This window comes from Schistocerca serialis, chromosome 10 (genome assembly GCF_023864345.2).
Source record: "Schistocerca serialis cubense isolate TAMUIC-IGC-003099 chromosome 10, iqSchSeri2.2, whole genome shotgun sequence".
Classification (NCBI taxonomy): Eukaryota; Metazoa; Arthropoda; class Insecta; order Orthoptera; family Acrididae; genus Schistocerca; species Schistocerca serialis.
In genome coordinates, this window is record NC_064647.1 from 212,831,710 (window position 1) to 212,855,923 (window position 24,214).

A 24,214-nucleotide genomic window follows, 5' to 3' on the forward strand; every position below is an offset into this window, starting at 1 on the left:
TTTGAGAAAAATACTTTTGAAGATACATTAACATGACTCGATACTGGGATGAACTATTAACCACACGGGACTTTTTTCGAGTATTGAAGGCTAGATTGCCAACTATGTAACGTCACAGATACTGATCTTAAGGAATATTAATCTGTGATAGTTTCTATATCTACATCCATACTGCGCAAGCCACCTGACGGTGTGTGGCGGAGGGTACCTTGAGTACCTCTGTCGGTTCTCCCTTCTATTCCAGTCTCTTACTGTTCGTGGAAAGAAAGATTGTCGGTATGCCTCTGTGTGGGCTCTAATCTCTGATTTTATCCTCATGGTCTCTTCGCAAGATCTACGTAGGACGGAGCATATACTGCTCGACTCCTCGGTGAAAGTATGTTCTCAAAACTTCAACAAAAGCCCGTACAGATCTGAGTGTCTCTCTTTCAGAGTCGTCCACTGGATTTTATCATCTCCGTAACGCTTTCGCGATTACTAAATGATCCTGACTAGAAGAAGGGATTGGTTGGTAGGACATGTTCTGAGGCATCAAGGGATCACCAATTTAGTACTGGAGGGCAGCGTGGAGGGTAAAAAATCGTACAGGGAGAGATGAATACACTAAGTAGATTCAGAAGGATGTAGGCTGCAGTAGGTACTGGGATATGAAGAAGCTTGCACAGGATAGATTAGCATGGAGAGCTGCATCAAGCCGGCCGCGGTGGTCTAGCGGTTCTGGCGCTGCAGTCCGGAACCGCAGGACTGCTACGGTCGCAGGTTCGAATCCTGCCTCGGGCATGGGTGTGTGTGATGTCCTTAGGTTAGTTCGGTTTAAGTAGTTCTAAGTTCTAGGGGACTTATGACCTAAGATGTTGAGTCCCATAGTGCTCAGAGCCATTTGAACCATTTTTAGCTGCATCAAACCAGTCTCCGGACTGAAGACCACAACAACAACAACAGCAGCAGCAGCAGCAGCAGCAATCAGGACAGTGAAGGGTGTCTCACAAGAATAAAAGTCTTGGTGGACGCGTGAAAACTTTTCGAGTTAAGTTATGAACTGTGATTGGAGCAGTGCCGACATGGACGTTGAACTGTTAACAGTATTAAAATCGATGTAGAACTGTAGATCTCCAAGGTCATCTTCGCGTGCCAAATGTTATGAAACAGACTGACAATATAATGCAATGCCTGTTACGCAGCGCCTCGCAGTTTTGCTTACCGCAGGAGATAAAGCACATGATGGACACCAGAATGAAAGACTGTGCAGTGTCGTACACGTGCATAGTTAAAGTTGACTATGAATTACTACATTCAAATTGTCAAGATGCAGGACATCGTCCAAAAACAAGCTGTATGAATCCGTGTGAATGAAAGTGAATTTGAGACAAACTTCTTCCACAGGATATATGATATTGTTACTGATACCCTTTTTTTTCGACATTTCATGTACCCATCTTATACGAGAAGGACGTGAAAAGAGAAGCAACACCTGCTGCAGTAATACTTCCAGACAGCAACAAATCCAGACCAAGGTGCGGCCGACGATCCATCTTCGCAGTCTGGAGTGTTCCAGCAGCAGTCTCATCCTGCCTGCGACCCAGCGGCTCGACACGGGGGCGGGCGGCTATGGTCGTCTTCGGAGAATCGTTATATGAAATTTGTTATCTGAGTTACATGAACTTTTAATATTCATGTTAAGCCTCCGTAAAAGACACGACCTCTGATGCGACTAAAATATAAAGTCTCGTGTTCAAAATGAATTCATATCAAACCTGACAAGAGTGGGTAACACTTCTTGAAGCCTCTTTGATGCTTTTGTTCCCGGTTTTCCGAATCCAGTGAACCCTAATGGAGAGGCGGGGAGGAGGGTAAATTAATCCGAGAAGTCTCCGCCACATTTTCCAATATTGTACAGTTACTGAAACCATTTACACAATCCCATCAACACTGTCATATCTGAACATTTGCGTGATGAGAACAATATGTTGATCATGTGAAAGTGAACATTAAGCAATGTGGGTATGGTGGTCTGATAAAATACAATACATAAATTTTTTCTCGGCTCTAGGGCCAATGTTATATCTACGATATTTTATTCAGAACAATATTCACGACAGCACTGCGTGTGGAGTTTTGAGCGGACATTCCCGTTATATTAATGAAAAAGGACTTCATCGACACAAATTATAATCAGTGACAATTTTCTGTGAAAATCAGACACTACTCATGGAAAAAGATAATTGAAATCTTCATTTTTGTTATCTGTGATTCTTCTAAATAATCCTTGTTTGAACTACTGTTGTGATCGGTCGTGTTTAATGTAACAGCGGTCTGTAAAAAAACTATTATGTTGTCAGTATTTGAAAAATTAGAGTGTGTGATTGAATCATCTTTGCTTGAAGTTTTATTTCATTGTAATTCTCGTCTTATATAAATGTAAAGTTTTCTGGCCAGGCACAAAGGAGCCAATAGCGCTATTTATCTACAGCGCTGTTTGTTGGTAAATAGTAAATAATGAGCGATTGAGACATTTTCAAATGTTAACGCATATAGTGAAAATATAAAGATTTATTATTTGTTAGTAGTAAAACAGGGCGTAAGCAGAATCGATAAGTGATTGTTTTATTTTAGCCGCCATCTTAGTGAAATATTGCAGCGGCAGTTTTAAATTGGTTTTCTATACGAGCGTAAGTGTTGTCATAATTGCGATAATTATGTATTGGTGGCCCAAAACCCACTTTGAGGAAGCAAATTGGACTTAGTGAATAATTTTTAAATATAGTGCAAGTAGCATCTTATGTGATATAAATTCTTGTCCGCTGATGTATGAAGCCTGGTTATTTCGTAACAACGTTTATGAAAGATTTTAACAGGCAAAATGTATTAGTGTTGTATGCGTGTAGTATTGTATGATAAAACTGCTCATTACGCTTAAAGGAAAGCGCTGCCACCTCGAACAACAGTAGCGTAAAATTCCATAAACGATATGCAATTTGGTGCCATTTACACTGTTAGACAACATCTTTAACAAAATAACTATCAGCAGCGTTTAGACAAAACCTCATGTAGTAAGTAGTTTTATTGTAATCTTGCTGAAATTGTATAACACGCAATCAAACCACAATACTCGCACGCCACAGTGTGTATACCATTTCACATTATCTTTAGCATGCATGTAATTACAGCTCAGATCACGACGAAACTTCTTTGTGGATTGTGAAAACTGGAGATAGAAGTTAATTTGTCGAAACCGCTAATGTGAATGAACTAATTAGTGGCAACCTGGATATAATTATTGCACAAAGGCCGCATGCTTTCAATTCTTACTTCTTGAAGAACCCGGTAGGTTTGAAATTTTTTGCTTCTGTAGAGGAATTACAGCGTTTTTTCACATTTTCTTAACTTCTCCCTGCGCTACAATGTTGCAAGTGTTTTTTACCCTGTCTAGCTTTGACCAGTTCTAGTGAAACAACTTTCTCCTGCCGAGTTGGCCATTCCCATGCCTCTAATACTTGTACACGCATCTCTTAGCGTATCTTTAGTATCATACTCATTACCAGCCACCTTGTGCAAACTGTCACGTCGTTTACAGTACGAAAACTATTTTGATGCAGCTCCGTGATGGTCTATCCTGAGCAAGCCTCTTCATTTCCAAATCAGTACTGCAACTGATATCTTGCTGAAACAGCTTACTGTTTATCTCTGTCTACCTCTGATTTTTATCCTCAGCCCACACTTACCTCCAGTACTAAATAATTGGTGATCACTTGATGCCTCAGAATGTATCCTATCTATCAACCTCTTTCTACTCAGGCTGTGCCACAAGCTTCTTGTCTCCCCAATTCTGTTCAGTACCTTATTAAATAAGTGATCTACCCATTTAATTTTCAGCATTCTTCTGTAGCACAACATTTGGAATTCTTTTTTATTTAAGTCTTAACTATTTACCATCCATGATTAACTTCCATTCATGGCTACACTCCAGACGATTGCGTTCAGGAAAGACTTCGCAATACGTAAATCTATATCCCATGTTAATTTTCTTTTGTTCAGAAACGCTTTTCTTGCCATTGCCAGTCTACATTTTATATCCTCTACTTCGGCCATCAGTTATTTTACGCCCGAACAGCAAAAATCATCTATACTTCAACTGTCTCTTGTCTTAATTCCCTTGGTATCACCTGATTTGACTACATTCCATTATCTTTGTCTTGCTTTTATGTTCACCTTATATCCATCTTTCAAGACACTATACGTTCCATTCAGCTGTTCTTTGTAGTCCTTTGCTGTCAGCTTTGCCGATGACATTAACAATACAAAGTTTTCATTTTTTCCCTTGGCTTTAATTCTCACTCCCAATTTTTCGTTTGTTCCCTTTACTGCCTTTATGTACAGATTGAATGACATTGGGGGATATACTACAATCCGGTCTCACCCTCTTAGCCTCTCCTTTTTGACGCCCCTCCACTTCCCTGCCATCTGTTTTCTGTACAGTTTGCAAATAGCCCCTCGCTCCTGTATTTTACCCCGACCACCTTCGGAATTTGTAAGAGTATTGCGGTCAGCATTGTCGAAAGCTTTCCGAGTCCAAACGCGCTATGAACATAGGTTTACCCGTCATGCAAAGTAATCAAAACAGAATTTAAACATTTCTCATGTGAAACATTTCTCATGTGAAACATTTCTCATGTGAAACATTTCTCATGTGAAACATTTCTCATGTGAAACATTTCTCATGTGAAACATTTCTCATGTGAAACATTTCTCATGTGAAACATTTCTCATGTGAAACATTTCTCATGTGAAACATTTCTCATGTGAAACATTTCTCATGTGAAACATTTCTCATGTGAAACATTTCTCATGTGAAACATTTCTCATGTGAAACATTTCTCATGTGAAACATTTCTCATGTGAAACATTTCTCATGTGAAACATTTCTGTAAATTTGTTTGTCTGATATGTCTACTTCGGTGGTATTTTCTCCCCTTCTAAGAAACGAGGTTATTTAAGGTGCCGTAATTGCGAATAGTGTTATGCTCGATGAAACTAAAATAATGGTAGCATGTACATGAGAGAAACCCATTAGCACAGTGTTTATTGGTTGGTTGGTGTTGAAAGGACCAAACAACAAGGTCATCAGTCCCTTGTTTCAAATGTGGTCCATTCCAATAGTGTGACATCTCAGAAAAGTCAGAACAATAAAAGGGAAAAGGCTACAAAACATAAACGTCAGTCAAGTTGTCAATGGTAAAAACAAAATGAGGTAAGTCAGCAAGAGAGCGAACCCAACACTATGCTAGAGGCAGGAAATATCCTACCTCTGAAGCAGCAGAGGCAAGACCACCTGCGACTTAAAAAGGTGCAACCGCTAAAATGAAGTGCGTATGGGAAAAGGAGACTAACCAATCCAAAAAAAGATAAAGAGAGTAAAAGGGGAAGAAAAGAGGATCTCAGCCAGGGAGGGGAGTCTGGAATCTCCAAACACGGCTTACAGTGGGAGGTACCCCAACACTCACCGTCCTGCCCCAACACTAGAGAGATTAAAAACCTTAAAACAGAGTAAAAACGAATTTCCCGGAGGAAACCGAGAACCAGGTCGACCATCCGGGAATCGTCAGCCAACATCAGAGGTAAAGTGCGGGGCAGTCTGTACTTAGCACGCAGAGCCCAAAGAATCGGGCATTCAACCAAAATGTGGGCTACTGACTAAGGCTCCACAACCACATCACGCAAAAGAAAACCATGGGTCAGCCTGGTATGGCCAATGCGGAGACGACAGTGTGGTCGAGTCCTTTCAGGAGAGGGGAAAGGAAGAACGCAACGGGCCTGGTGTCACCTTAATCACACGAAGTTTATTAGACAGGGAGGTAGCCTCCCAAGAGTTGACCCAAGATTGTGCGAAGTGTGAAGCCGTAAATCCGCTGCAGGATGGGTTACAGAAAATGGAGGGTAAGTGACATTAGTACAGTGTTTTGCAGTCTACTAAGCGCTCTGCATTTCGATTAGTTACAGAAAAGAGATCAGTTGTACACTGAATTTTTGTAAAACTGTTACAACAAATTACAGTCACACTGTATATCCGCTGTACAACCAGTATCAAGCTGAGAAATGAAGTAATTGTGTTTACAGATGGCCCTGTAGCAAGGAACTCTTTCAGGCCGGTCCTGTCAGGATGGGCACCCGCTCGCCGGAGTCTGGCGTGGGAAACCTCCGCTGGCCCCAGTTGCTCAGGCTTATTGCCACCACCATGTAGATCATGACGTCGACACCTGCGGGACACACCAGAACTGCAGCTGGATTGGTTGTAGGCGACACAGACTGTACAGCAAGCGACAGGTAGAGTGTTAATGCAAAACTTGTAGTTAAAGGACAGGGTGAGCACAAACTCCTGCCCTGATTATAAAAAATGAGAACAGAATAACTGTTTGACGTAAGTTACATTTGATGCCGTTACACCGGTTAGTGTTACTTTTTTTACCACCAGTTTAGTAACCCTTGAAGTGTGCTCCCTTGGTAGCTCGGAGGATGTAGAGGCGGTATTGTAGTTCCCGCCAGATGTTTCGTAACATGTGTTCTGTCATAGTACCCACAGCAGCTTGTATCCTAGCCTTCAGTTCGTCGACGTCAGTAACTGGTGTGACGAAGACTGTCCTTGGTATAGTCCCAGAAAAAAGTCAAGGGGCGTAATGTCTGGAGAGCGGGGTGGCCAGGGTATTTGACTGTTCCTTCCAATCCACCGATCCGGACATTACGCCCATCTCCAGACACTGTGTCAAACGGTTATTCTGTAATAAATTGTTATCAGGGCAAGACTTTGTGCTCACCCTGTAAAATAAACAACTTTGTGAATAACTGAGATACTATGGATACTACATTGTATTCATGTCTATTCTACAGTGTTTTCACGTGGAGTAACTTATTTGAGGTAATCTGAGTCTAGGCAATTTAAATGTTTTATGAAATAATTGGTTTTCTTAATCTGCACCTCTATACAAAGACAATGTGTCGTTTAACCATTACCTCAAATTCCTCAAAGTTCTTGACTGATTTACTTCACATTTTTGTATATTCTAATAAACATTCAGACAGACTTAGGCTATTTTTTTTAAACACTATAGGTTTTGTTAAAACCTACTGCGAGGGAAATATACTGTGCAATTTCTCCTTACATATAATTTTCAACAAAATATTTTTACACGATCATGAGCCTTACATTTATTCCTCATAGTCGGTTTTAACAGTAAACAGGGAAGTTGTTTCTGCAGCTTATAGACTGACGATTAGAGTAATACTACGGAAACTGAATCCTCACACATTGAAACAAATACTATCATTTTAACTATCCTCACACACACACACACACACACACACACACACACACACACACACACACACCTGCCAGTATGAAAGGCGGCATTGTGTTCTCAGCATATAAGCAGTTAAAGCAGAATCTGTGTCAGGAGAGCTCAGTGGCTTCGAATTTGGGATTATCGTTGGATATCACCAGCACAGCAAACTGATCAGTGGAACTTTAACCATTCTAAATGTGTTAGAAATGTGATTGTGCAGTCGAATAGGAAAGGACAATCACATTTAACATAAGACCAGGCAGACCTCATGTGTTGAGAGGGACTGTAGAGTATGTAGAGGATGAAACTTCCTGGCAGATTAAAACTGTGCGCCCGACCGAGACTCGAACTCGGGACCTTTGCCTTTCGCGGGCAAGTGCTCTACCAACTGAGCTACCGAAGCACAACTCACGCCCGGTACTCACAGCTTTACTTCTGCCAGTACCTCGTCTCCTACCCTCCAAACTTTATAGAAGCTCTCCTGCGAACCATGCAGAACTAGCACTCCTGAAAGAAAGGATATTGCGAAGACATGGCTTAGCCACGGCGTGGGGAACGTTTCCAGAATGTAGAGGATACTTGTAAAAATCTGATGAAATCAGTGGAAGCAATCATCCTCATTATCTGAAGTACTACCACGAGCCCAGGTGTAGGTAGCTAAAAGAATGGGAGACTTATTGAGCAGCTCCTCATAAGCGACCCATATCTGTAGTCAGTGCTAAGTGATGCTTGATGTGGTGGAATGAACGATGCCATTGGAAAGTGGATGACTAGGAATGAGCGATTTTCAGTCATGAATCGTGCTACAACCTGTGAAATCTAATTAAAGGTTTGGGTTTGGTGAATGTGTGGCTGACTAGTGCAAGTCAGCTTTTAGACAAGCATCCTTTTTCACCTACTTTTCCCAATTTTCCATTTTTGTTACACTTGCAAATGGTGCAGGGCAACAACAACTGGTTAAGCCTCTGTGTGAACCAGTTTCTCTGAATGTTAACTTCATGGTCTTTTATAAGATAGGTGGGAGAAAGTAATGTGTTTATTTTTAGGAACAACAACTCCGAGCTTTCAACAACAAATTACAGCGTTGTGTACAACGTCTCTTGTATCGCGTGACATTGGGACTTTAGGAACGTTTCAAAACTCAATTTCAAAATTTTCAACCTTTAAGACATTGAGTGTTACAGGCTGCGCATATCCTATTTGGCTTTACTATACATATATCCTCTTTGAAGGGTGGAATTTCTGTTATTGCAAGTTGAACACAATTTCTTTTCAGTATTTGTCACACTAGCAACTATGAACATATCATAGAATTCCTTGCAGTTATTACAATAATTTTTTTCATAGAAAAAATGAATGAACTGTAAGATGCCTGTTACTTCAGTAGATCACAAATTGAGACATACTCAACAGTGCAAATACATATGACTAATACATATATTTTAAAATATCAATGTGCGTATACATGCAAGACTGGTCGCTGAAGTCTGTCTGCTATATTGCATATTGTTAGCTATAACCAATCACTCCACAGCTAAGAGACGTACAGTAGTAATATAGCACACTCACCGACATCCGTAAATGTTACGACTGCATCTAGGTGCGTGTACATTGATGAGTACAGAGCAGAGTACGCCACTATTGAGTAAACCATCTTGCAGGGGTAAGTGACGAGAAAGGGAATTCCCAACAAGCGATTGGACTGGAATGAACAAAATAGTCTTTAGCAATGTTGACCTTTCAGCACTGTTTAAGCTTACATTAGCTCAGCTCTAAATTTAGGCTACTTTGATTTTTCGGAAGTGTGTGCCATTTGTTTCGAGAGAAAATAACAGAGCCAACCGCAATCTACAGGAGGTATCAATCTAGTACGTCTACAGGCCAAATCAGGTGTGTGGTGCACTACAGAAAACTGTCACATTTGTAGTGATTGGTAGTAAGTGCTGAACTAAAAATTGAAGCACCCAGCGTGAGCTCCAGTCAGTATTAGCATTTGTTTATCAATTCTTTCCCTGTAGTGATTGTTATATGAATGTGGAAAATGTGAAGATGCAGCATTGTTCGTAGCTCGTTTTAAACTTTTGGCTCCTCTATAACGAGAAAGTCCGTTGAAAGTTGGAGGAAGGCAATGGCATACACAGTATGACCATACAAATTAAACCAGCATGGTTTTCAAACCGTCGTTCCGAGATTCAGATTTTTTTGTTTTTTATCTGAATTATACCATTAGAACTAGTGACAGCCTTGGGAGAGCCAGTCCTGACAAAACTTTACCATCTGGTGAGCAAGATTTATGATACAGGCGAAATTCCAATCCCAAAGAAAGCAGGTGCTGACAGATGTGAAAATTACCGAACTATCAGTTTAATACGTTACAGCTGCAAAATACTAACGCGAATTCTTTACAGACGAATGGGAAAACTGGTAGAAGCCGACCTCGAGGAAGATCAATTTGGATTCCGTAGAAATATTGGAACACGTGAGGCAATACTGACCCTACGACTTATCTTAGAAGCTAGATTAAGGAAAGGCAAACCTACGTTTCTAGCATTTGTAGACTTAGAGAAAGCTTTTGACAATGTTGATTGGAATACTCTTTCAAATTCGGAAGGTGGCAGGGGTAAAATACAGAGAGCGATAGGCTATTTACAATTTGTACAGAAAGCAGATGGCAGTTACAAGAGTCGAGGGGCAGGAAAGGGAAGCAGGGGTTGGGAAAGGAGTGAGACAGGGTTGTAGCCTCTCCCTGATGTTATTCAATATTTATATTGAGCAAGCAGTGAAGGAAACAAAAGTAAAGTTCGGAGTAGGTATTAAAATCCATGGAGAAGAAACAAAAACTATGAGGTTCGCCGATGACATTGTAATTATGTCAGAGACAGCAAAGGACTTGGAAGAGCAGTTGAACGGAATGGACAGAGTCTTGAAAGGAGGGTATAAGATGAACAACAAAATCAAAACGAGGATAATGGAATGTAGTCGAATTAAGTCGGGTGACGCTGGGGGAATTAGATTAGCAAATGAGAAGCTGAAAGTAGTAAAGGAGTTTTGCTATTTGGGGAGCAAAATAACTGATGATGGTCGAAGTAGAGAGGATATGAAGTGTAGACTGGCAATGACAAGGAAAGCGTTTCTGAAGAGAAATTTGTTAACATCGAGGATTGATTTAAGTGTCGGGAAGTCGTTTCTGAAAGTATTTGTATGGAGTGTAGCCATGTATGGAAGTGAAACATGGACGATAAATAGTTTGGACGAGAAGAGAATAGAAGGTTTTGAAATGTGGTGCTACAGAATAATGCTGAAGATTAGATAGGAGATCACATAACTAATGAGGAGGTATTGAATAGAACTGGGGAGAAGAGTTTGTGACGGAACTTGACTAGAAGAAGGGATCGGTTGGTAGGACATGTTCTGAGGCATTATGGGATCACCAATTTAGTACTGGAGGGCAGCGTGGAGGGTAAAAATCGTAGAGGGAGACCAAGAGACGAATACACTAAGCAGATGCAGTAGATACTGGGAGATTAAGCTTGCACAGGATATAGTAGCATGGAGAGCTGCATCAAACTAGTCTCAGAACGACAACAACATGTGAATTATGACCTTGCTTGTTCGAATCACCACTCATTGTTGCTGCATGTTAACTGAAGCACAGCAGTCACGGGACATCTTGTGTAAGTGTTGTGTGACAAAGACGCTAGGTTCTCTTCCTGTAGCTTTTCTGTTGGTTTCATTTTTGACGTTACCTATTGTAATTAGGCCCTTTCAATTTTTAGATTCTTTATCGTCAAGAATTTCCCGTCTCTGGCAGTAGTTTATAGAGCTACAGGATCACAGAGAGGCTGTTCCCGCAAATGGAGGGGGGGGGGGGGCTTTCAGCAAAGCACAGCGTGCTGTACATCACGACGTACTGTGTTTCGTTTTTTTTTGTGGTTTTAGGGCGCACAACGTCAATGGTCATTAGCGCCCAGACTACGTTAGGAATGCACCGCGAGGCACAAGTTTAAAACAGCAACTAAAAGGGAAAACACGATAAAAGACAGATTGACAGGCATAGTATTAAAAAAAAACAGCATAATCGAATGTCCTTAGAGAGGTTTGTCAAGTTGATAAAACGAAGAACGCGAGCAGCTGCTCCTGGGTCATCCACTAAAATGGCATCTAGAGTACATGGCAGGCCAAGATCAAGACGCAGTGTAATAAAATCCGGACAGGACGTTTAAATGCGGCTGACCGTCAGCAATTGCCCACATGGGCAGAACGGCGCCGGCGTAGCCATCAGCAGATGGCGATGGCTGAACCGGCAGTGTCCAATTCGTAACCGGGCCATAACGACCTCCTCCCGCCGAGAAGGGCGTGAGGACGTCGTCCAAGCCGCGAGAAGAGGTTTCAAGGCCCGAAACTTGTTGTCCTTAAGTGCAGCCCAATCGGCATGCCACAGCGATAAAATGCGCCGACATATGACCCTGCTACAATCTGATGCTGGAGGACCGCAGCCTTGGCCGCGGCATCTGCAGCTTCGTTCCCAGGGATACCGACATGGCCAGGAACCCACAAAGCTAACCGGAGAACCGTCGTCCACCGGCTGCTGAAGAGAGCGTTGGATCCGGTGCACGAAAGGGTGAACCGGATACGGATCACTGAGGCTCTGGATGGCGCTCAGGGAATCGGAGCAGATGACATAAGCAGAATGTCGGTGGCGGCAGATGTAAAGAACAGCCTGGTAGAGGGCAAAGAGCTCAGCTGTGAAGACCGAACAATGGCCATGGAGTCGGTATTTGAAACTTTGTGCCCCGACAATAAAAGAACACCCGACCCCGTCATTGGTCTTAGAGCCATCTATATAAATGAAGGTCATATTAATGAACTTCGAACGAAGTTCGACAAAACGGGAGTGGTAGACCGAACCGGTGGTAAACTTTGGGAGCGAGCTGAGGTCAAGGTGAACGCGAACCTGAGCCTGGAGCGAAGGTGGCGTGTGGCTCTCGCCCACTCTAAAGGTTGCAGGGAGTGAAAATTCAAGGTGTTGAAGGAGGCGACGAAAGCCAACTCCAGGGGGTAGCAGGGCAGACATACAACCCGTATTGACGGTCGAGAGAGTCGTCAAAAAAAGGAACGATAAGACGGGTGGTCGGGCATTGACAGTAGCCGACAGGCATACCGACAAAGCAGTATATCGCACCGGTAGGTGAGGGGCAATTCATCGGCTTCGGCATGAAGACTCTCGACAGGACTAGTATAAAACGCTCCGATCGCAAGACGTAAACCCCGATGTGTGGAGTTGAGGCGGCGTAACATGGACGGCCGTGCATAGGAGTATACGGAGCTCCCATAATCCAGCTTGGAGCGGACGATCGACCGATATAGGCGAAGTAGGACGGTGCGATCCGCTTCCCACGACATACCACTGAGAACACGGAGGACATTTAAAGAACGGGTACAACGGGCAGCCAAATATGACATGTGGAGACCAGCTAAGTTTCCTGTCAAATGTAAGACCTAAAAATTTTGCTGTCTCCACGAATGGTAGAGCAACGGGACCGAGTCGTAAGGACGGTGGGAGAAACTCTTTGTAGCGCCAGAAGTTAATACAGACCGTCTTCTCGGCAGAAAAACGGAAGCCATTGGCACCAGGAGTAAAGACGGTCAAGAGAATGCTGAAGACAGCGGTCCAGGACACATGTACGCTGCGCGCTGAAATAGATGGTAAAATCGTCCACGAAAAGGGAGCCTGATACATCAGCTCGGAGGCAATCCATTATTGAATTGATCGCTATGGCGAAGAGAGCGACGCTCAAAACTGAGCCGTGTGTCACCCCATTCTCCTGGCGAAAGGTGTCTGACAGGACAGAACCCACACGTATCCTGAACTGTCGATCAATTAAAAAGGAACGAATAAAAAGAGGGAGGTGACCGCGAAGGCCCCATGTATGCATGGTGCCGAGAACGCCCGCCCTCCAACAGGTGTCGTAAGCCTTCTCCAAATCAAAGAACACAGCCGCGGTCGGGCGCTTCCACAAGAAGTTATTCATAATGAAGGTTGACAAGGTAACCAGATGGTCAACAGCAGAGCGGCGCCTACGAAATCCACGTTGTACATTGGTAAGTAGGCGTCGAGATTGGAGCAGCCAAACCAAACCAGAGTTAACCATTCGCTCCATCACCTTACAGACACTGCTGGTAAGCGAGATGGGTCGATAACTGGAAGGCAAGTGCTTGTCCTTCCCCGGCTTAGGAATCGGGACAACAATAGACAAGCGCCAGCATGCGGGAACATGTCCTTCAATCCAGATGCGATATTAAGTACGAAGAAGAAAACCTTTCCCCGCAGGGGAAAGGTTCTTCAGCATCTGAATACGAATAGAATCAGGCCCTGGAGCGGAGGACCGTGACCGGGCAAGTGGATTTTCGAGTTACCGCACGGTGAAAGGGGCATTATAACTTTCACGATTCGAGGAGTGGAGGCTAGGTGGCCTTGCCTCCTGCCTGTTTGCAGGGGAGGAAGGCAGGGTGGTAACGGGCGGAGCTCGAAACCTCGGCGAAAAAGCGGCCGAAGGCATTGGAGACATTCTCAGAGGCCGCAAGGACGTCATTCGCGACCGTCAAGCCAGAAACTGGTGAGTGGACCTTAGTGCCAGATAGCCGGCGCAGGCTTCCCCAGACAACAGAAGGAGTAAAACGAAGGTGCTTGTGAAAGCAGCCCAGCTGGCTTTCTTGCTTTCTTTAATAATACGACGACACTGCGCACGTAATCGTTTATAATTGGTACAATTCGCCACTGTAGGGTGGCGTTTAAAGGTGCGTAAAGCACGTCGACGAGCACGTAAAGCGTCTCTACATGCTGCGGTCCACCAGGGGACCGGTACGCGACGTGGAGAAGTAGTGTGAGCGATGGAATATTCAGCAGCAGTGAGAATCACTTCCGTGAGGTGTGCGACCTGACGATCGCAGCTTGTGAAGGTTTGATCCTGAAAGGTCGCCCTGGAAGAGAAGAGCCCCAGTCTGCTTTGGAGATGTTGCAACTAGTTGAGCACGGAGAGGGGGTATGACGCAGGAGATGGATAACACACCTGAAGTGGTCGCTCAAATATGTATCAGAAAGTGCATACCACTCAAACCGGTGTGCAAGTTGGGTAGTACATATAGAGAGGTCTAAATGGGAATAGGTGTGAGATGTGTCCGAAAGAAAAGGGCGCCAGTATTAAAGCAGACAAGATTGAGGTGGTTGAAAAGGTTTAACAGGGAGCCCCTCGGGCAGGATGCTGGAGAGCCCCAAAGGGGATGGTGGGCAATGAAGTCTCCAGTTAACAAAAATGGTGCAGGTAGCTGAGCAATATTTTGCATCATGTCTGCCCTGGTAACGGCAGACGACGATGGAGTGTAAACGGTACAAATGGTAAATGTAAAAGTGAGGAGAGTAATTCGGACGGCAACTGCCTGCAGGCCGGTGTGCAATGTGATGGGATCGTAGTAAATATCATCCCAGACCAGCAACATAACCCCTCCATGAGCCGGAATACCTACCACAGGGGGTAGGTCAAAACGTACAGAGGTGTAGTGTGCTAAGGCAATTTGATCGCATGGGCGTAGCTTCGTTTCCTGGAGGGCTACGACGAGCGGACGGTACAAGCGGAGCAGCAACGTTAAGTCCTCTCGGTTGGAGCGAATGCAGCGAATATTCCAGTGAATAAGTGCCATCGTAAGAAGAAAGGAAGATGAAAGAAGGGGTCACCTCGAAGGCCGCTGAGGGCCTGGCTTAGAGCGAGCACTGCCGCCGCTATCAGTAGGCGGACAGTCATCGTCCATTGGTTCTATAGGTTCATCGGCCATCTTGTTAAGATGACCGGGAGGGGGATCTTCCTCTGCAGGTGAACGGCCAGACGTTCGGCTACCAGCGGTGCGGCCAGGCGAAACGGATGACGGCCTGGGGCAACAACCGCTGGTGGTGCAGGAGAAGAAATGCGCCTTGGCGGAGAAGGAGAACTGTGCTTCCTATGACCCTTCTTGGAAGGTCGTTTAGTGGAAGTATTGGTCAATGGCTGGGAGTTCGAGATACGTAGGAAGTCTGCACGCGACGGTTCCTTCTTGAAGGCCCGTGCAACTGACTTCTGGGTCTTCGTCTTAGCAGAAGCTGATGAAGGTGTTTGTGTCTGAGGGGTGACGGGAGGAAGAGGAGACGTCGACCGCGCAATCTTAGCACTGGCCGAACGGACGACCGTGGTGCTGAAGGTCAGATCGCATGTCTGTGTCGCCACCTCCCTGGTAGAGGAGAGGCGAGGCGAGGTCAGTACTGTATTTCGCCGCTGGGAGCAGTGTGGGCTTCTTACTAGCGAATAGCTTGCGAGCAGCCGAGGTGGACACTTTCTCTTTGACCCGAATTTCTTGGATACAGCGTTCTTCCTTGTAGATGGGACAGTCGCGGGAGGACGCTGCATGGTGACCCTGACAGTTCACACAACGAGGAGACGGAGGTGGACAGTCACCCTCATGGGCATCCCTGCTACAAGTGACATTTAGCCGCATTGGAACAAGACTGGCGAGTGTGATTAAAACGCTGACACTGGTAGCAGCGCGTAGGTGTTGGGACATTGGGGCGAACAGAAATAACCTCGTAGCCCGCTTTGATGCGCGAAGGCAGCTGAACACTATCAAAGGTCAAGAAAAGTGTCCGGGTCGGTACAAGGTCATTGTTGACCTTTTTCATGACCCTATAGACAGCCGTCACGCCCTGCTTGCGAGGAAAGACAATCTCCTCGTCAGTCAATCCGTCGAGTGATCCAGTATATACCACACCACGAGACGAATTCAAAGTGTGGTGAGCCTCCACCCGGACAGGGAACGTGTACAGGAGGGTGGCCCGAAGCAGCTTTTGTGCCTGAAAGGCTCTCTCAGTTTCTAGTAACAAGGTACCATTACGCAACCTGGTACAAGACTTGACCGATCCGGGTATGGTATCCACGCCCTTCTGGATAACTAAAGGGTTGACGGAGGAAAAATCCTTTCCGTCCTCAGATCGAGAAACTACAAGGAACAGAGGGGCATGCGGTAGTACTTTTTTCACTGGTGGCTGGTCAATTTTCCGTTTGTGGGCAGAAGTCGAGAGAGAAGAAGAGAAATCTATTGCGGAGGAATCCCCCATGATTGCCAGCGTCTCCGATGGCGCGCTCCTTCCTTGTGGGGACCCTCTCAGAGGGCACTCCCGCCTTAGGTGAATGTTTACACCTCAGGTCACACCTCCCGAGAAACAGACGGAGGGACCAATCGGCATGGTCAGAAGGTATCAGCTCAGGCAATCACCCCTCCCTGGGCCTGGCCTTTACCAGAGGGTACGTGCGTGCCCTACTTGTCTACCCAGGGCGGGGAATTATGCGTTAACCCGTCACCTGCTACGTGTGCGAACGCGTGGGTCGGCCTTCAGGTGCGCACAGGGTGGAAGAAAGAGGAAAAATAAGAGGGAGAGACAGGACAGACTATCTCAAACGCCGAGGCGAAGGCAAGGGGAAGAGTAAGGAAGACAGTGAGATGGAGAAGAACAAAGAAAGGAACCAACCAAAGGAAGGAAGAAACGAGAAGAAGTGAAAAACCAAAATGACCGCAAATATAGGTCGTGGAACCTTCCGTCTCCGGACGCAAGCGCTAACTACCCTCTTGAGGGGGAGGGTTGGTTGGTTGGTTGGTTGTTTGTTTGAGGTGTAAGGGACCAAACAGCAAGGTCATCAGTCCCTTGTTTCAAATATACTCCGTTCTGCTAACGGGACATCTCAGAAAAGTCAGAACAATAAAACGGAAAAAGGGAAAAACGTAAAAGGGCAGTCACGTTGTCATTGGTAAAAACAAAGGAGGGAAGTTGGCAAGAGAAACGAACCAAACACTATGCTGAAGCAGCATAGGCAAGACCACCTGTGACTTAAAAGGTACAACTGCTATAATGCAGAAAGCACGTATGGGAATAGAGAGACTCACCAAGCCTTAAAAAGAAGGGGTAAAAACAGAGTAAAAGGGGAAGAAAAGAGGATTCCGGTCAGGGAGGTGAATCGGGAATCTCTTAACACTGCTTACAGTGGGAGACACCCAAACACTCACCGCCCTGCCCCAACACCAGAGAGAGATTAAAAACTTTAAAACTGAGAATAAAAACCACTCTCCCGGAGGAAACCGAGAACCAGAGAGACCATCCAGGAATCGTCAGCCAACATCAAAGGTAAAGTGTGGGAGAGTCTGTACTTAGCACGCAGAGCCAAAAGAAGGGGGCATTCAACCAGAATGTGGGCCACTGACTGAAAGGCTCCACAACCACATAGCGGCGGTGGCTCATCACACAAAAGAAAACCATGGGTCAGCCTGGTATGGCCAATGCGGAGACGACACAGTGTGGTCGAGTCCTTTTGGGAGAGGCGAGAGGAAGAACGCCATGGGCCTGGTGTCACCTTAATTGCACGAAGTTTATTAGACAGTGGAGTAGCCTCCCAAGAATTGGCCCATGACTGTGCAAAGTGGGATTTGATGTGAAGCCGTAAATCCGCTGCAGGAGGGGTTACGGAAAACGGGGGGTAAGTAACTGCTCCCCCAGCCAAACGATCAGCGAGCTCATTACCCGGGATACCCACATGGCCAGGGACCCAAAGGAAGTCAATAGAACAAGCAACACGGTGAATATCAGCGAGATGGTCATGGATGGCAGAGACCAATGGATGGCGCGAAAAACACCGGTCAATAGCAAGAAGGCCACTGATCGAGTCCGTACATAACAGAACGCGACTGTGTTGGGATTGTTTCATAAAGGTAAGGGCCCGGGAAATGGCCATCAATTCTGCAGTAAACACCCCACATGTAGGTGGCAGCAGATGATTTTCCGTTCCAACAGAGGACGTGAAGGCATACCCAACATGATCAGCAGATTTAGAGCCATCAGTGTAAAAAACAACAGCATCCCGAAACTCCCATAAAATTTGGCGGAACAAGGTACGGAACACCACCGGGGGGATGGAATCTTTCGGTCCACGGCAGAGATCCATCCGAAGTCGAGGCCGAGGAACTAACCAAGGAGGGGTGGAGGGGAGGGAGCGAGGAAGACAGGACAAAGAAGGAAGCTGAAAATTACGGTAAAGAGACGCAAGGCGCAGCCCAACCGGTAAACCCGCCCGAGGGCGAGAGTCGGGTGGGCGACGGCCATGGTCTGGGAACAGGATAGAATAGGATGGATGAGTGGGAGAAGAACGGATAGTGAGGGCATAAGACACCAGAAGCTGGGACCGCCGAACAGAAAGGGGGGGGATCCCAGCTTCAACCAGGAGACTAGCAACAGGGCTAGTAGGGAAGGCACCGGTGGCCAAACGGATACCACGATGGTGGACTGGATCCAGCACGTGCAGTGTGGAAGGAGCAGCTGAACCATAAACTTGACAACCATAGTCCAAACGAGACAGAACTAGAGCATGATAAAGACGGAGGAGGAGGGAACGGTCCGCACCCCAAGTGGAGTGGGCAAGAAAGTGAAGGACATTGAGTATACGGAAACTCCCTACCTTCAGGAGTCTGATATGGGGCAGCCAAGTGAGCTTGTTGTCGAAAAGAAGACCCAGGAAACGAAACTGGAACCACAGGCAATCGTCGTGCAGCGAGATAGAGCTCTGGATCAGGGTGGACCATATTACGGAGACAGAAGTGGACCACCCGCGATTTTAAAGGAGAGAATTGAAACCCGTGTGAGTGGCTCCATGCAGAGCCACGCCGTATAGCCACCTGGAGCTGCCGTTCTGCAGATGCCATCGAGGAGGAACTAACCCAAATGCAGAAATCATCCACATACAGGGCAGGAGCGACCAAGGGACCGACAGAGGCCACAAGTCCATCGATAGCAATGAGGAAAAGAAGGACACTCAAAACAGAACCCTGTGGGATGCCCGTCTCCTGGGTCCGTGGAGAACTAAAAGCAGTACCAACTAACTCTGAATGACCGATGGATCAGGAACTGGCGGATAAAAATCGGGAGTGGGCCCCGAAGACCCCACTGATGAAGGGTTAGTAAGATGTGATGGCGCCAGGCCGTGTTATCGGCCTTGCGAAGGTCAAAAAACACTGCAACCAAATGACGGCGCTGGGAAAAAGCCTGCCGAACTGCGGATTCCAAGCGAAGTAAATGATCGATTGGAGATCGTCCCTCTCGAAAGCCACACTGGTAAGGGGACAATAGATCCCGAGATTCGAGGACTCAAGTGAGCCGACGGGCTACCATCCGTTCAAGTAACTTACAAACAACATTGGTCAAACTAATTGGCCGATAGCTGTCAACAGATAGGGGGTTCTTACCAGGCTTAAGGACAGGAACCACAATGCTATCCCTCCACTGAGAAGGGAAGTCACCCTGGAGCCAGATACGGTTAAACACCCGAAGAAGGTGTTGCCGTTGTGGAGCACTGAGATGTTGAAGCAGTTGGTTATGAATGGAATCTGGGCCAGGGGCCGTATCATGAGAAGAAGATAGAGCAGAAAGAAATTCCCATTCAGTAAAAGGTTTGTTGTAAGATTCTGGCTCACAAGTGGTGAAACATAAGGTGAGAGCTTCATCTTGCTGTTTTTGATGAAGGAAAGCAGCTGGATAGGAGGCTGACGCTGATGCCACTGCAAATGGGTCACAAGATGTTCTGCGAGAACTAATGGGTCCGTACAAATGCCATCTGGGAGGTGAAGGCCTGGGAGGGTGGACTGCCGATGACAACCTTGGAGAGAGCGAAGTGTAGCCCATACCCGTGACAGAGGGACAGTGGAACCAAGGGAAGAAACGAATCGTTCCCAACATATCCGCTTGCTCTGTTTGATTAAATAACGGGCTTTAGCGCGAAGTGTTGCAAAGCTCGACGGCGATCACGGATGGCAATGGCAATGGCCGTACTCCACCACGGGACTTGCCAGCGACGAAATGGTTCAGATGAGCGCGGGACAGCAAGGTTAGCAGCGCGAACAATCGCGTCAGACATGTCACGTAGGACGTCATCAATACAACCCGACTAAGAGGGAGAAAACTCGACCTGTGCAGTGTATAGAGGCCAATCGGCGCGGTGGAAAGACCAACGAGGTAACCTGTCCATCGGGGAGCGGGAAGGGAGCGTGATAATCAACGGGCTAATGATCACTAGCACAAAGGTCGTCGTGTGGCAACCAGTTTAATGAAGGGAGGAGAGAGGGAGAAGAAAGAGAAATATCAATGTCAGAAAGGGTACCATGACCGGCACTGAAATGAGTAGGGGAGCCATCATTAAGAAGGCACAGGTCGTGGTCTGCAATAAATTGGTCTATAAGAAGACCTCGTCGAGATGGAAGAGCACTGCCTCACAAAGGATGATGAGCATTAAAATCCCCAAGGAGGAGGAAGGGAGGAGGAAGTTGCTGAAGAAGGGTGGTTATGGCAGCAGGTGTAAGAGTCCTGTCAGGAGGGAGATAAAGATTGCAAACTGTGACTGCAGAGTCGAAGTGGACCCTAACAGCAATCGCTTCCAATGTAGTTTGGAGGGGAATACACGTGCTAGCAATGTCTGTACGGACCAACGTACAAACGCCACCAGAATCCGGCAAGGGTCCGACCCGATTTCGACAGAAAACACGGAACCCACGGAGGGTCGGTGAGTGAGCAGCAGTAAAATGAGATTCCTGGAGAACCACACAAGCTGCAGAGTAGGACGAAAGAAGAGATTTCAATTCCGAAAGGTGACGATAGTAGCCATTACAGTTCCATTGGAGAACCACAGAATGATTGTTTAAATGAGGGCGGAACACGCTAAATCCAGTCATACCGCCGGGTCCCCACCCGTCACCGACAAGGAGGGGGCGACATCCATGAACGACAGGTCAGAATCCGGTTGTGAAGTTGGGGAAGGGACCTCCGGTGACACCAAAGGCTCTTTGTCCCGGGACTTATGTTTCTTCTTCTTTTCAGGCTGAGATCGAGGAGGGCTGTGTGGCATAAAGGAGCCAGCTTCAGCAAGATCAGGAACAGAAAGAGACCGGGTGACCTGGGGGCCCACAGCCAGCGGCTCTCGCGGTCGCCGCGCGGCAGCAGACCTTTGACCTGGAAGGTGCCAGGAAGGGGCATCTCGGGAGAGGCGCCCTTGACCGGCAGACGCCGAAGGAGTGGGACACTCTCCGGCTGGGGAGGGGGAGCAGCGCCCAGAGGAGAAGGTGTGGGAGCCACAGGGGAGGGGGGGAGGCGAGGGGTCCGGGATGGGGGTAAGGAAGGGGGAGGAAGGGGTGAAGATGTAACCAAGGCGTAACTAGATGTCATGGACACAGGGTGCAGTCGTGCATATTTCTTACGGGCCTCTGTGTAGCTTAAACGATCGAGGGACTTATACTCCTGTATCTGTTTTTCTTTCTTATATACTGGGCAATCTGGTGAACGTGGAGAATGACTACCATGACAATTTACACATACAGGTGGGGGAACAGAGGGACTCCCCTCATGGAGTGGACGTCCACAGTCACCACAGAGGGTCCTGAGAACAGCGAGAAGACGTGTGGCCAAAACACAAGCACTTAAAACACCTCATAGGAGGTGGGATGTACGGCTTCACATCACAGCAATAGACCATAATCTTAACTTTCCCAGGAAGGGTATCCCCTTCAAAGGCCAGGATAAAGGCACCAGTATCAATACGATTATCTTTTGGACCCTTCTGAACACGCCGAACAAAATGAACACCCCGCCGTCCGAGATTGTCCCGAAGTTCCTCATCAGTTTGAAGGATGAGGTCCGTGTGAAAAATCACACCTTGTACCATATTTAGAGACTGGTGAGGGGTAATGGACACAGGAATTGTGCCAAGATGGGTACAGGCACGAAGGGCCGCAGATTGGGCAGCTGAAGCGGTTTTTATCAGCAACGAACCCGACCTCATCTTGCTCAGGGAGTCCACTTCGCCAAACTTGTCTTCAATGTGTTCCACAAAGAATAAAGGTTTGACACTGGTGAAAGTATCTCCATCAGTCCTGGTGCAAACTAGATAACGGGGGAAAGGTTTTTCCCCTAGACGACGGGCCTGACCCTCTTCCCAGGGGTAGCCATGGAAGGGAAGGCCGAAGGGGCAAGAGAAGCATCACTTTAAGAATCAGTACCACACAGAGAGACGGCCGCAGAAAAACGGCCAGAGTTTTGGACCCGTATGCGTTTTATCCGCATAGCGTCCGCCCTGATACCACCCACTCCGATCAGGGGCTCTCCTCGCGGGCGCCACCCAGCCACAGCAAGGGCCGTCTGGCATGGCGGCCATTGCCGGGAGTTCCGATGCTCCAGGATGACGAGCAACCACTCCAAGGCATGCATGAGGAGGTCACAGCTCAGGTATCTGAAGTGTGATCCCTGTGTGTTCACGGGGCTCAACCAAAAGGGTACATAGCGACCCCACCACACGGGCTGGCTACCGTGCTGGCTATGCACCCTAGCATCAAACAACGATGTGAAAGAAAAGGTGGAATGTACGAGGAGGGCGCACGTCGGAGACACTAGGTAAGGTGCTCTTCCCCAAATGGCTCACACTACGGAGGAGAAATTTTGTAATGGAGGTCAAACCCCAGAGGGGGACCAAGGAATGCCAAAAGGAGGAGACGATTACGCAACAAAGCCGGAGTGTAAAACCAACAGAACCAAGAGTATAGCGGGGCCAACATAAGCAAGGACACCAATAGAGGGAGAGGAGAGGAGAGGGCGAGGGGAAAGGAGCTTGGAGGGGAAAGGAAATGCAGCCCGGGAGAGAAAGAAGGCTGCAATGGCTCGGGGCCCCGTGCTCGCCACTCACGTATCCACAAAAGAATTTTGGACCCCCTGGGGGCTTGAGGGGGAGGGACTCCTTTTAGTCGCCACTTACGACAGGCAGGAATACCTCAGGCCTATTCTAACCCCCGGACCCGGCACTGTGTGGTGCCAGCAGAGATCGGTGGTGGGAGCAGTTCATCACGAGACAATACGCTACGAGACATACGAGTACAGTATGACACTGCAAGATGGGGAAAACCCGGAATGGTCAAGGAGCAAAAAGGGTCAGATGGACATACTGCTGGATATGTATTTCACAGGAGGTTCACCCACTCGAATGTGGAGGTTTCAGTTCTAACAATGAGCCCTGTATCACCATCAGGCAGGTGGCCTGCTAGCATGGGTTAAGCCAGATGACCCTGTGGAACACCATCCATGGGAATTGCCACTGTCCATATCACGAGGCGTGCAAGCCTTATCACGTAATGACTCAGTCCACAGCGACAGCCATGTCTTCATACAGGCCACCACAGTGCTGGGATTTTTGTCATCCATCTTCTTCAGGTAAGGATACTTTTATGAGGGGCAGTATTGTCAACATTCACAGCAGCCACCTGTGAGCTATGGAAAATGCTCACAGTACGATGGCAGTGAAGTGTCAGCACTGGTTCAGCCTCAGTGTGTAGATGGCGGTAATTCACGACTGCCTCTTGGGACCAGTCCACTACTATCTGGCGAGTCTTGTGTGCTGCTGGGGTAAATGATGCTGGAAGACTCCTTTGCTGGTATGTGGCTATTGCATGATGGTGCTGCAGCTCACCCACCTCTTGAGTAACTAAAACACTAGTACACACAGTACTGCCAACTACGTTGTGTGTCCCCATGTCTGAAAGATACTTTATAAAAAAATCTTTCCTTGGAATACATTTCTGCCCATACACTATCTGATCTACGTTAGCCAGGTACCCCTATGTAATGCGCAATTCAATGCATGTCATGATAGGCAGGCCTGCTAGTAAAAGAGGTGGGGAGAACCAGTAGCAACAGGGTGAGTTCGTCAGGAAGTTCCATGACTTCCAACATGAAACGCTCACTGGATGATATAACCTGAGTAACAAATCCATTGGAGAGATTG

General features: G+C 46.9%; 1 protein-coding gene, 1 non-coding gene and 1 pseudogene across 2 annotated transcripts in view; all 3 read right to left on the reverse strand.

The window, feature by feature from the left end:
• Positions 1-6,138: 6,138 nt before the first annotated feature.
• LOC126424703 (basic proline-rich protein-like) overlaps positions 6,139-24,214 on the reverse strand; it is a 29,764-nt pseudogene continuing 11,688 nt past the window's right edge.
• The window catches only part of LOC126424921 (uncharacterized), a 302,725-nt gene continuing 284,712 nt past the window's right edge, over positions 6,202-24,214 (reverse strand). Inside the window, exon 10 of the transcript XR_007576231.1 lies at positions 6,202-6,254. The gene's annotated coding sequence lies outside the window, so the exon portion shown is untranslated. The remainder of the gene's footprint in view (positions 6,255-24,214) is intronic.
• Positions 7,663-7,737, reverse strand: Trnas-cga (transfer RNA serine (anticodon CGA)). The gene has a single exon. It is a non-coding gene; the product is annotated as a tRNA-Ser (tRNA).